Source organism: Lutra lutra, chromosome 11 (genome assembly GCF_902655055.1).
Source record: "Lutra lutra chromosome 11, mLutLut1.2, whole genome shotgun sequence".
NCBI classification, from domain to species: domain Eukaryota; kingdom Metazoa; phylum Chordata; class Mammalia; order Carnivora; family Mustelidae; genus Lutra; species Lutra lutra.
In genome coordinates, this window is record NC_062288.1 from 49,409,536 (window position 1) to 49,422,656 (window position 13,121).

Here is a 13,121-nt window from a genome sequence, read left to right on the forward strand (position 1 = left end):
TTCCAAGGAAATACCTTCTGAAAGAAGAGAGATGTAAAGTATGTTGGATTTTAGGGAAAAAAAAACTCAGTACAAAATTCAAGTGATGGAAATATGAAAGAAGAAATGGGCAGAGGGGTCTGGGACTGATAAAGAAGGGCTTTTTATAGCAGATTATAGAGTTTGGAAGTTAGGAGATAAGAAGATACATTTAAAAATCTTATTAAAAAGGACCTCATGATGAGATAATAAGGACACGAGCTAAGCACTATTTGGCATGAACAAGAAAAATAAATGCACTGAATATATTCAGAAATAAAATCACTAGGATTTCACGTGGGAAAGAGAAAGTACTAGTGTCAAATATAATTTCCAAGTTCTTATCTTGAGTGATTTGTTTGTTGATAGATTTTGCTACTTGAAATAAGAAACACAGAAAAAGTAATTAAATCATGTACATAGATGGAAGCTTAAGGCTTAAATTGGAGGTAGGGAATTTTACACTCTGAAATTACAGAAGAGATCAGAAAAAGCAAAATGTAAATGAGTTCGTAATCATCAGTTTTTCTGAAGCTAGACAGAGTTTTAGAATCTGTCAGGCAAAATCTAAAAGACTTTTTTGTTTGTTTGTTTACAAAGATTACACTTAATAAGAATGAATCTGAAGGTCAGCCCTCCTGAGATAATAACCCATTTTGTAGAAAAATGATAAGAAAAATATTACATGAGAGTTCTAACTAGACATTTTTGTCATTTTGGAAAATATTAGATCTGCTCCATAACCTGAAATACATTTTTTTAGATGACACATAAGCTTTGCATTTCACTTAGAAGTGAAAATATTGTTTAAAAATCTTACAAAGTAACCTTAGAAAATATACATATTATCCAATCTTAAAAGAAATTTAACAAAAGTACAAATTAAAATAATTTGATATCACTATCAGACTGGCAAAGTCAAAGAAGTGCCAAGGAAACAAGAAAAAAGCATTTTCAATAGCACCGGTGCAGATAAAAGGCAATTAAATATGGATTAAAACTTTTAAATTTTGCACATTCTTCTTTTCCTTAAGATTTATTTACTTAAGAGAGAGAGAAAGAGAAAGAGAGAGAAAGTGTGTGAACCTGGGGGAGGGACAGAGAGAGGGAGAGAGAATCTCAAACAGACTCCACACTGGGCATAAAGCCCAAGGTGTGACTTGATCTCTTGACCCTGAGAGCACGACCTGAGTGGAAAACAAGTGTTGGATACTTAACTAAGCCACCCAGGTGCCTCTGCACATTCTTTTTATCAAGCATGTTAGTAATCAATCATGGTCCATTCAAGAATTGGGCTCCAAATACGTATATCTCTACTGTACTGAAAATGAGGTAGTAGTTGTTAGCATTTTGTTTTTTTTTAATTTTAAAGAAAACATATTACAAATCTACAAATATCCAAAAACTACTTAAAATTAAATTTTTACTCTTTCTCAAAAGGACTGTTTAAAAATAGTCATTATTAAAGTATAGTTGACACACAATGTATATTAATTTCAGGTGTACAATGTAGGACATAGTAAATTTTACTATTTCTCAAAAGGACTTCTGAATGGATCATTCTAGTCATACTACATTGCAGAAGTTCTAAAAATCCTGCACTCCCATCTTTCCTAAAATCTTATTCATCATAATTTGGAAGCTCCTCCCAACACCTCTGATTCTCTATTAAAACTCTCCAGAATGTTTTTCTCCAACTGACTGCTGGCCATTTCTTCTCTGTCACCTCTTTCCTCCACCTCCACAGCTCAATTTTCTTTCTTTTATGGCATGTATCTTCCTCACGTGAGTTAAGATAGCCCCCCAGACATACGCACTGCTCTAATTCAATAATTTCCTGGATCAACACAGCAAATACCAGAGACTGCAACTGCCTAAGCAATAAAGTATCCTTATTCTTTACAAGGCAGAAGAGAGGCTGTAGAAGAAGAGAGAACATTTATGTTAATTTCTGAAACTATCATTCAGAGTGAATTTATCATATTTGTCCTATTAATCGTAAATAATATTTGAAAATCTGATTATCCAATATGAATAGATTAGTTATGCTAAATTCATGCAATAAAATTTGATTCCCATAGTTGCAAAAATACTGTGTGTGTGTGTGTGTATGTATGAAGTATATTTAATGACCTAGAAATATCCATGTATTCAATTTTTAATTCAAGAAACAAATTAAAGTGTATAGTCAGTCCTCACAATTTTTTTTTACTGGATATATTGATATGTCAAAATATTTTTAGTAATTATTTTTATATAGTAGGATAAGAAATTGTTTTACTTTTTTCTTATCCTTCTATATTTTCTAAATATTATATAATAAACATTAGTGATAAGATTAAAATTATTTGTAAAGCTGAAAATCTTTACTGCTTTAATGTAAAGTAGCATGTTAAATTCAGAGTAAGGAAATCATGTCTATTTTCATTCAAATAGATTTTTTAAAGAGTCTTCATTTGACATTATGCAAAATCATGTATATTCTAAAAAAAGATAGATGTAAATTATTTTTTGCACTAAATTCTGAAAGATAAAACTGGAACTGCATGAGTTTGCTAGGACTGTCATAACAGAATACTACAGACTGGGAGGCTTAGACAACCTAAGTTAATTTTCTCACAGTTCTGAAGATTTGGAAGATCACGATCAAAGAGCTGGCAGAGCTGACCTCTTCTGAGGTCTCTCTGCTTGGCCTTCTCACTCTGTTCTCACATAGCCTTTCCTCTGTGCACAGACAGCCCCAGTATCTCTTCCTCTTTTCCTAAAGCACACCAGTCCTTTTGGATTAGGGCTCATGCTCATGACCTCATTTAACCTCAATTACCTGTTTAAAGTCCTATCTGCATACATGGTAACATTCAGGTTAGGGCTTCCACATAGGAATTTTGAAGGGAATACAGCTGAGTCCGTAACAATATCTAAGCAGACTTTTTAAGTTAAAATGAAACTTAAATTCTATAAAAATGACATCAAAATAGTGATAAAGTTCATTGAGTAGTACCATATTTTGTTATACTCTAATGCTTTGGAAAATTCATCTATGACTTTATTAACTAAGAAACATAATTAATTGAAGATTCCTCGTTTCATTAAAGCTGCAAATGGAATAGGCTGAGTGTATTTCCTTCATTTTTAATCTAACTGGGCCTTTACAAGGTGTCAGATATACAAGCGTGCGAACAGATGCACTCATCTCAAATACAGAGCTGGAAAGGAAATGGTAGACTTCAGGGAAAGCATTAAAAACATTAGGAGGCCCAATGTTCTCCTTATTCTTTGTTTTTTACCTTGGATTATATCAAATAGACCAAAACTTATATTTATAATTGGCCTATTAAAACAAAAGCAAAGTTTAGACAGAGAACATTTATCAATTCATATTTCAGCAAGTACATAGATTACGTAGGCCAATAAATCATGCAACCAGCTGTGTCTTTTTTCAAAAAGCATTGGTAAATAATCAGTTGGACTGAAATTAATCGCATCTTTTCTTTCCCCAATCCTTCACACACAAACCAGGGTCAAAAATTCTGAAGACAAAGAATAAACTGAAATTTAGTCATAAATAAAATAATTCTGCCTACAAACCAAGTAGTACCTGGTAGGATTACTGGTTTCTTATGTAAAGAGCCAAAGTAAACCAGAGCGCTAATAAATTAGATCACAAGTTTTCCCAAGGGACATAAATATTTTTTCAATGCATAAAAATTCATCCATATGTGAGGACTTTTTTTTTCTCTTTGTGACACCTCTGTCAATAAGGATTTCATTTACCAAATTTTGTTTCTCAAACTTTCATCAAATAATTTGATCAGATTATGTCTGTTTATAACAGTTTGTTTGAAAAGTGCATTTCCAAGAGCATTTTTCTCCTTTAGAAAGTAGAACATGAGAGATCACTGAGAAAACTTACATGGTAGGGAATCAAAACTGTATCTTGCTCTGTTACCAGCTATAGCCACTGTGTTTTATGTTAGCTCCTCGGGCCTTATTTCGCCTTAGAATTGACAGTCTATACCCTTTCACCACTCTCTCCCTATTTCCCCCACCATCAAGCCCCAGCTATCACTTCTCTACTTTTTATTTCTATGAGTTAGACTTTTTTTTTAAGATTCCATATATATGTGATATCTAGCAATATTTGTCTTTCTATGGATTATTTCTCTTCACGTAATTTTTAAGTTCCATCCTTGTAGTCTCAAAAGGCAGAATTTCCTTCTTTCTCATAGCTAAATAATATTCTATTGTATATTTATTTAAAAATATATGCCACATCTTTACCTATTCATGGATGGACACTTATTTCCATATCTGGGCTATTGTGAATAGTGTTGCAAAGAGCATATCTCTCTGTGTAGATACCTCTTTGATATCCTAGTTCCATCTTCTTGGGACATAAGAGGTCTAAGAATCTAATGTAAAACATGGTGATTATAGCTAATCACGCTGTATTGTATAACGAAATTTTGCTAATAGAGTAGAACTTAAATGTTCTCACCAGAAAACAACCAAACAAAAAGATAAATGTGTGAAGTAATGGATGTGTTAACAAGTCAGATGTGGGGAACCTCTTACGGTGTAGGTCAAATCATTACAATGTATACTTGAATAGCCTAAAATTTTTTTTTAAGATTTTATTTATTTATTTGACAGACAGAGATCACAGGCAGGCAGAGAGGCAGGCAGAGAGAGATGGAGAAGCAGGCTCTCCGCTGAGCAGAAAGCCCACTGCGGGGCTGGATCCCAGGACCCTGAGATCATGACCTGAGCCGAAGGCAGAGGCTTAACCCACTGAGGCACCCAGGCACCCCTTGAATATCCTAAAATCTTACATGTCAATTGTACCTCAATATAGTTGAAAGAAAAATGAAACAAAAAACTATACTTTGCAGCTGAATCTTCTTCCTTTTCTAAGGATTTAATGAGGACTAATCTTATCACCTCTTTTACTCCTGTTCACTTTGGTCAACCAAAGGTCTAAGTCTCCCAAACCATCAGTTATCTCTAGGATTCCCGCCAGGCTACAGTGCTTGCTAGTTAGGAACACAGATCTAGAATGAGGCTGCCACTTACTGTGACCTTGGGCAAATCACTTGAATTTCCAGGGCTTCACGTTCCTCATCTGTAAAATGAAGAAATGGTTCTCACCTCATCTATTAGAAGCATTAAATGGTAATAGTGTTTAAGCATTTATGCACAGAGCAATTCCAAACAAAGAAATGTTGCCCTCCCTCCCAAATTTCTTTCCTAGCCATGTGAAATTCCAAAAAAAAACCCAAAAAACAAACAAACAAAAAAACGTAGTGGCAACTTGTACAGCCACACAAGACGCCACACTTACAAGGGCTTGTTTTTGATGTAAATGTTCATGTGTCACCATCGTGACATTCTAACTGATTTTGGGACATGATTTAGTACATTTCCATTTTGTACTGGACCCTTCAAACTATGTAGTCAATATGTCAATATGAGGTTCTCTTATCACTTCAAACTCTTCTGTGAATATTTAACTTCTTAAGTCCTAATGACATCACTTTCCTTGCTTCAGTCTAAAGCAAATTGTTTTTTCTATCATACCCCATATACCCAAGGACCAGAAGGGAAGGAGTTTGGTGTGCCTGACTTCCTCCTATTTGAAGCTTACACCATCAGACAAAAATCACCCAGTACACCTTCTTATTCTCATGTATTAACTCAGCCACTCCTTCAAATTTGCTTTGGATTCGTTCTCTCCCTCTTCTCCATTCTTTTTTTTTTTTTAAATTAATTTATTTGAGAGACAGAGAGAGAGCATGAGAGGGGAAGTCCTCTTCTCCATTCTTATTCACGCCATCGTTCCTGGTGACTTCAGAATTCATGTGGATGAACCATTCCACCTGACTGACGGATCCTTCTCTCCCTCACCTCTAATCACCTGTTCGTCCACCCCCTTCCCAGCCAGTGGGGCTGACATTGCAACAGCAGTAACTCACTGCACGTGAAATCGTAAAATCAATCACTCTTTTCTCTGGTTGCCACCCGCTGTTGTTTCAGCTGCATTCTTCAACTCCAGTGAAACATCTAAAACCCTGACTCTGCTTTTCATCTATTTCTGTGTCCTGTTTCCTCTTTCACCTGGCCTCGGGTCCATGTTTTCTAATTGAAATTATTCCCTTTTAATTATTGCTTGCCTTTTGTTTTCTCTAGCATCCTCCCCTGGAAAAGGGATACATTAGTTGAATCCACTGTAAATGTTTTCTTGTACCAGCTTCTGAGAGGCTGAACATAATTGCAGATCACCAAGTAGGAAGGAAAAAAAGAAACCCCACTTTAAATTTATGCTGAAATCTTCATATGGACACCCAATGCTGGCAAATCCCCATCACTCCTATAGTAGATTCAACTCTCTAACATTGAATCAAAACAACCCTTCATACTCTCTCCAGCCTATTTTAAGTACTGCCCATTCCCTACCCCTTCATTTCAGAGCTGATGGGATGATGATTTTTTTTTTTTTTTAAGCACATGCTAAGCCTGTTCTCTGCCTTTCTGCCATGCTGGTTTCTTTAATGTACAACAACACTGCGGTTCACCCCCCACCATCACTCTCAAGAATCTTTTCTTGTTAAGGTCGTCTTTGACCACCGTCTTGTCAAATCTACTATTCTGTCTTCTTTTTACATGACATCCATCAGCTTTCTTTGGTTGACATCCTCTATTCCCTTGGTACCAGGTATTTGACACTTTTCTGCTTACCTACCTCACTAATTACAGCCTTCTAAGATTCTCTTTCCTCCTAGAATTTGCCTGGTTCACTCCTTGAATGTGATCTCCTAGGTTGCTCTTATCCAATCCCATGGTATAAATAGCATCTATACAGGGTGAACCACTGCCCCAGTCTGCCAAGGACTGAGAGGATCCCCAGAACTTGGGATTTTCAATACTCCGGTGGAGACAGCCCTGGGCAAACAGTTGTTCACCCTTTAGCTACATGCTATAAAGCCCCAAACCATGCTGTTTAATTCCAGATCTCTCTGAGGAGCTGTACTTTCACATGGTTTGTAATATACACTTCAAATTTAAATCTGTTTGAAACAGAACTCTTGATTTTTACCTTCAAATTCTTCTTCTCTTATTATTATCCCTTATCTCCATAGTTGTTATCATAAGGTACCAGTTCCTAAGGCAAAAGGAAAGAAATCAGAAGTCATGTATGGTTCCCCCTGACTCTTCCTCTTCCATTCCCCTATAAAGCTGCCGCCACCCAGTCCAGTGGCATCATCTCCTACCTACACCACAAGCGTCTCCTCTTTTTAACCCTTGATCCTTTCCAATCTACTCTGCACAGTGAGTTAAGCTGCGTTAACTCTAGTTCTGAACTAATGATTTTTTTTTTTTTTTGTAAAACATATATAAAGGCTCATTTCTTTTTAATTTATCTTTTTGGCTTTTATTGTTTGTTTGTTTGTTTTGTTTTGTTTTTAGACAGAGAGAGAAAGCAAGCATGCCCACATGAGCAAGGGGAGGGGCAGAGGGAGAGAGAGAATTCTCAGACTCCCTGCTGAGCACAGAGCCAACTCAAGCCTCCATCCCAGGACTCCTAGATCATGACCTGAGCCAAAAATCTAGAGTTGGCTGGCTGTTTAACTGACTGAGTCACTCGGCCTCCCCTAAAGTCTCATTTCATTTTAAAAATGTTAGTGGTCTCCCACTACTCTAAGAAGAACAACAAAATATCGCTTCACAGTTTACAGCAGTACTTTTCTACCTACCTGTGGAGAGGATGAATTTGGTTTTGTTTTTGCTTTGTTCTAATTCATCATGGACTGAGATGTGGGCCTGCTGCACATGACCAGCAGTAATCTGCAACATGAAATGCACCAAGCAAGTCTGAAAATACCTGAAGTGATAATCTCATGTTGGAGCCTCAGCATTGTGAAGTTGCTACAAAGGTTTTAAATTTAAGTACGTACTTATTTGCTGAGGAGAGGTGGTCTACAACCCAATTTTTATTAGCAGGGGTCTACAAGGCCCTGCCTCTCTAACCTTAACTCACACAACCCACCCACTTGCTCCCAACACAGCAGGTGTCCTGGCTTCCTTCCTGCCCTGCAGAGGAGCTATCAGGCCAGTGGATTCGGCTGAAAACATTCTTTGTCAAGCCCTCCACAATACAGCTTATTGTTATCCTTTGGGTCCCAGCTTAGATATTCTCCTTAGCAAGGCTATCCCAAACTAGCCTCTCTTACTTGATGTTTTCCAATTATTATGTACAATCACTCTTTGCTTTCTAATTTTATCTTTCCTGAAGAAACCAGTATTAATAGGTGTGTCCTGTCATCTACTGTGTGTGCGCATGTGCACGCACACACACACACACACACACACACACACACACACACACACTTGTTTACTTGGTTTTCAATGGAATCATTCTTTACATATTACTTTGTAATATTATGCGTTATTTTTCAGCTGATTATATTTTAGACATGTCTGAAGTTTAGAAACCTAAACTCCTCTATAATTTCTCTTGAAATAGGTATACATATAATTCACAGAAGCAGTTTTCCATAATGAGAGTTTTGGCTACTTTTTTAATTATTATTTTTTATTATGTTCTGTTAGCCAACATGTAGTAAACCACTCGTTGATGTAGTGTTCAATGATTAGTTGCATATAACACCCAGTGCTCATCACTATGTTTTTAACTTGCAACTCTTGTTTCTTTTTTCTGTTTGCCTCCCCACTTCTCTGTTCCCCTTCTTCACCGGCATCAATTTTACCCTCTTTCACGTCCACAACCCATTGTGATTCTTGTTAAAAACTCACTGTCTCCAGTTTCTCACAGTGTGCTTTGTATGTTGTTCTGTTTGGTTCTCCACATCTTACTTTTTTCTCACTCAATAAGTCATTGTCAGAATAACTCCAGGAGAAGTAACATAGATTTTATCTCATTCCTTGTAAGTGCTTTTTTAATAGCTCATAGTGAATGTATCATGCATTTTTTTAAACCACAGTCCATTCATAGTTTCAGTCTTTTGCCTCCACAAAAAAAGGACAATAAACATCCTTGTATATATATTTTTATCTGGAGGTGCTTTTACTTCTAAGGAATGGGGTTGCTTCTAAGACTGGTTATTTTAAATTTTACGTTGTTAAACTGCCTTCTAAAAAGGGGAGAATATAATCCAGTAGCAAAGAATATACCATTTCATCCACGGCCCACCAGCAGGTTTATTAAAACTTCCAAATTTTGTCAGTCTGCTCAATAAAGTGCCACTTCATTGTTATCTTAAGTTTGGAAAATTTGCATTTACTGTTTTGTGAATTCCCTCTTCATATCCTTGATGTGCTTTTTTATATCGGATAGTGTATCTTTTTCTTTACAATTTGTAGGGACCTTTTCTACATTATAGAAACATTAAACATTCATCTTCATCTGGGTTGCAGTGGTCCCACCATCATTCGATCATTTGTCTGCTGACTTTATGTTAGTGTGCTGGACATTTGTCATGCTTGTGGTTCCTTCAGGAAATACTGAACACCTTTTCTCTAGGTGAGAACTTCTCACTTTTGAGTCTTGTCCCTTAAACTAGAAAACAGAAACATGTCTTCACATGCTTCCTTGCAGCTAGGATAACAGAATAGGCCCCAGCCTCCTCCTATCACATTCACCGGCACTTTACTTCAACTTGGAAATGATCAAGTTGAGACAATAGCTGTGGTATTGATGTCCTAAGGAGGTAGCAGTGGTATCTTCTTAAAAGTAGTCTCTCAATGAGGTTTAGGTGTTTTCTCTTCCAAACTGTTTTTCTGGCTGTCTTAGTAGTGAGCATAGCACCTTCCAATTCTTTTTTTTTTTTTTTTTCTGCAACATATACCTAAAATAGATGCTTTTGTTTTCAATCAAGAACTCCAACTGATACTGGTATCTAGGCACATACAGAAGTTATAATTTTTTAACGTCAAATACATCTCTTTTTATTTTTTTCTGGGTTTCTGGTCATGTTACCAAGTTTCCCCTCAACTCCTATATTGTCTATGTAGCCTTGATAATTTTCTTCTAAGTGTTTCATATTTAAATTTTAAATGAATTAGGTACACTTAAATGTACATATTCATATATATATGTAAGGACATATTTTAGTTCATATTTATATATATATGTATACATATAAATGTTAAATATTATACAGCAAATGCTACATGCATAAGGAGAGAAAGGGGAAATTGGTGCTGTCCAATACAACATTTTACAAAGATGGAAATCTTCTATAATCTGCACTGTCTGATAAAGTAGACACTGGCTGCACTTTAAAACATGACTGATACAGCTGAGAAACACAATTTTAAAATTTAATTTTAATTAATTTATATTTAAATAGCACTTATGTATAGTGGCTATAGTACTGATCAGCCCGTACAGTGACAATGGGCCCAACTTAGTTTCCTTCTGGGTAAAGAACTAATTGGTAGCCCTATTTATAAAATAAGTAATTATTTTCCCATTGAATATGCCATATAGAAAACTTTCATACACAGACATCTATTTTCTAGATTCTCCATTTTTTTTATGGCTCCATAGGATTAATACCATATTTATTTGATTATATTAACTTTATAGTCTGATGAATAATGTGTAAAGCAAAGTTTCCCAGTTTCTCATTCTTCTACATGAAACTTCTCTTGGCTGTTTGCAGATATATATTTTTCCAAGAAAAGTTTTATGTCATTGTATCCACTTCTGGAATCAAACTTGATGAAGTTCTATTTAGAAACAGCTCAAATTTATAGAATATTTTGAAGAATTGGCATTTTTATTAAATTTTTACTAAATTAACTTCTCATCTTCTCATCTTCTACTAAATTAAGTTCTCATCTAAGAGCACATTTTTCCATAGTTCAAATATTGTTTTATGTCCTTCAGTAAGATTTATAGATATTTTTATATATATCTGAGGTTTTCCTCCTAAAATTACCTGTAAATAGATATAGATATATTAATTTATAGATATATTAATTTGTATTTTCATTTGCCTACAGATAATATAAATAAAAGCTATTTACCTTTACATGTTTACTTTCTCTCTATCTTCACAAATTATAAGAATTCTAGGCATACAGTATTTTCATTAGGAAACTAATTGTATTTTCCAGGGTTTGTACTGACTTCAAGTTTTTTGAACTCATTATTCTAAAACATTGACAGCAGTAGAAATTTCCATCTCATTTTTTATATTAATTGCAATGAGAGTTTTATAACTTTGAATGATAGTTTTGGTTTGAGGGGAATTATTTTGTCCTATTGTGTAGTTTATTTTTATTCCTAATTAATTTTTATATATTTTTTCAAGATGTATTGATATTACCATAAGAATAATTTTTTGTAGATTGACATAATTATATTGAAAGGTTATAAATATTAAAATATCTCTTATTTTCTAAGGATTTTTGCATCTGCATTTGTATGTAAGATTAAGCTACACTTGGGTTTTGTTTTGTTTATTTTTTGCTAATTTCATGAGGTTTTATTTTTTTAATTTTTTTAAAGATTTTATTTATTTATTTGACAGAGAGAGATGACAAGTAGGCAGAGAGGCAGGCAGAGAGAGGAGGAAGCAGGCTCCCCGCTGAGCAGAGAGCCCTATGTGGGGCTCGATTCCAGGACCCTGAGATCATGACCTGAGCCGAAGGCAGCGGCTTAACCCACTGGGCCACCCAGGTGCCCCTCATGAGATTTTATATTAAGGATCTTTTCCAGTGGATTATACTAGATTAAATAACATGAATTTATCTATTTTTTCTCCCAAAGATTTGATAGCACTCATGAAAATCTGGGGTCTCAGTGGCTTTTATTAATGGCAGATTTTTTAACTCCTCAGTCACTTTTATGATCATTGGCTTATGTCTTTTACCTTCTCTTGAGTTAATTTTAGAAATTTAAATTTTGTTGCAGAGCTATCTTTGTTGTCTAGGTTTTCAGATTTGTTGCCATAAAATTGTCTGTACAAATGCTTCATTATTTTACTACTATTTTAATCACCCCTCCAGTAATGTTTCGTATCTCTTTTTTTTTTTTTTTAAAGATTTTATTTATCTGACAGAGAGAGATCACAAGTGGGCAGACAGGCAAGCAGAGAGAGAGAGAGGAGGAAGCAGGCTCCCTGCAGAGCAGAGAGCCCGATGTGGGACTCGATCCCAGGACCCTGAGATCGTGACCTGAGCTGAAGGCAGAGGCTTAACCACTGAGCCACCCAGGTGCCCCTAATGTTTCGTATCTCTTGACCACTGTTGCATATTTGCTCCTTTCTTTTGTCTTAATCAGGCTTACTTCTCAAATCTCACTTGACTTTCAGTATGGCTCAATAGCTACCAGAAGGGTGATCTCTAACATCCAAGTAGTTACTATTTTATGGCAAGCTTTTTACATGATATTTCTAGTCTGTTATTATAAAACACTGGTAGCTTATGAATAATAAGAACGTCTCCTATTACACTGAGTCTCCAAATAGGCTCAATTAGAATATCTATTCATATTCAGTGATCAAAAGTCAGTCCCCCTGGGGCACCTGGGTGGCTCAGTGGGTTAAAGCCTCTGCCTTCGGCTCAGGTCATGATCCCAGGGTCCTGGGATCGAGCCCCACATCGGGCTCTCTGCTCAGCAGGAAGCCTGCTTCCCCCCTCTCTCTGCCTGCCTCTCTGCCTACTTGTGATCTCTGTCTGTCAAATAAAAAAAAAAAAAAAAACCCTCAGTCCCCCAGTTAGGGCCTACTGTGGGATAAAGAGTAAAGAAGGGACTCAAGATGAATTTAGTAAAGATGGTGAAGACAACAGTTAGCACTTACCAAATTTTGGCAAGGCAGTAGAGTAGACTTCAAGTGGACCCACAGGACTAACTTTCACAACACCACTCCAGAAATGATCCATCAGGCATTGACTAACTTCTACCACAATCAGTAAATTTCAACCAACACTATGTGACAGTTTCTACTGTCATTCCTGAGGATGCAACAGTGAACAGATCAGACAATAAATTTCTGCAATAATGAAGTTTTAGTGCTAGGGGTAAGGTAGGGATAAGAGATAGGAAGGAAGCAAGGTAAATATGTAAAACAGATAAT